The following is a 1,830-nucleotide window of genomic DNA, read 5'->3' on the forward strand; positions in this document are numbered from 1 at the left end:
TCCACAGTCTCGATATTTCCTTCAAGCTTTCCTGTTTGGCTTTACAGTTTTTTGCTGCGTTAGTGGGTGGTGTGTCCTCCTTGTCATCATCATAATCAGGGAGATCAAGCTCTTGTCTGTATTTATATGCCTCCTTTGAGATTGAGTACAGGTTCTTACTCATGTTGCCTTACCAGCTGTGTTATCCAGTCGGTGTTACTTTGAATGTACATTTGGAACCCTATCGTGGTCATTGTATAGGACGTTTCAAGTTGGATTAAGCTTCTACAACCTTCTTTTCATAGATGATAGACCCTGTGGAGTCTGATTTTGGGTGGTGCATCTTGTATAGTGTCAGCAGTTTCCTGGACGTTATGTCCATACGCTGGATTTCACTGATATTCAAATTGACGACATTAATGAATGGACAACTTATACCGCCAGGAAGTTTATAGCCGCAATTCTATTATGGGAGTTCAGCTCAGTATTCAGGACCATTCTGACATGTCTATAGTACTCTTTTCTGATTTTTCTTTCATTGAATTGTGTTGAATCTCTTTCCCTTCGTGTACCCCAAGGTACTTATAAAAACCTTCTTGCACCAGGTCCTTGATAGATGTATTATGATCATGTTGGGTCATGGTATTAGCTGTCAGTTGACCACATTTGAATGAAGCTTTTGTACACTTGTACAGGCCAAATTCCATATTTATGTCATCGCTGAATTTTTCCACAGTTACTAGTAGCCCTTTCAGACTCTTGTCATCAAACTTCTATATTAATAAAATTGGTTTGGTAAAACTCATGTGTCAGTTGATCAGTGCATGTCAGTCTGCTATAGTCACTTCTCCTCCCTACAAAGATCTTAGCGTTCCAATAAATAATAAATAAATGAAAAATATGACGCTGATTGTCTGCTGGTATCTGCGTATGTGTGGTGTGTGTGCACATGAGTGTAACTATGAGACTGTGTTTGAGTGTGTCTGTGTGTGTGCGCGTAACGGTATGAGACTCTGTGTGCGTGCGCGTAATTGTATGAGACTGTGTGTGTGTGTGTGTGTGTGTGTGTGTGTGTGTGTGTGTGCGTGTGTGTACCTGTATGAGACTGTCTTTGTGTGTGTGCACGTAACTGTATGAGACTGTATGTATGTTTGTGTGTGTGCGCGTAACTGTGTGAGACTCTCTGTGTGTGTGTATGTGTGTGTGTGTGTGTGTGTGTGTGTGTGAGAAACAATAACTGAATGTGTATGTTGGTATCTGTATGCTTAACATACAAACTGCGTGTGGAATGTCTGCTGATATTGTGTGTGTGTAAGTTGTTGTCTGTGTACGTTTGTGTAACAATATAAGTCTATAATTGTCTGCTGATATCTGTGCATAATTGTGTGTATGTTTATATATATATGTGTGTATGTATAAAACGAATACACTGTGTATATGTGTACGTAACAATATGTAACTGTGTTTGAGTATGTGCGTATGTCGTTATCTGTGTATGTTTGTGTAACAATAGGAGATTATGCAATTGTCAGTTGGCATCTGCTAGCGCGTAGTTTAGAGGTTAGTGTGTGTGATGATGCATGTTTGAATGAAGACAAAGTATATTTATATGTATCTGAATGTACGTATGCGTGACGTGATGCATATGTGAAGATGAATGAATAAACGCATGTATGTTAAAATTTTTTTAAATGTCTGTATGTATAAGTGCGTATATATGTGAGTGAATATAGAAACAAAGTAGAATGACCCGAGAGACACATTCTACACACCAGAATAGTTTACAAACGATGGTTTTTATATCGAGTTGAAAATTGTCGTCTGTTACTCTCAGCCTTCCAATATATATAT

Source organism: Octopus bimaculoides, chromosome 13, assembly GCF_001194135.2.
Source record: "Octopus bimaculoides isolate UCB-OBI-ISO-001 chromosome 13, ASM119413v2, whole genome shotgun sequence".
Taxonomy (NCBI): domain Eukaryota; kingdom Metazoa; phylum Mollusca; class Cephalopoda; order Octopoda; family Octopodidae; genus Octopus; species Octopus bimaculoides.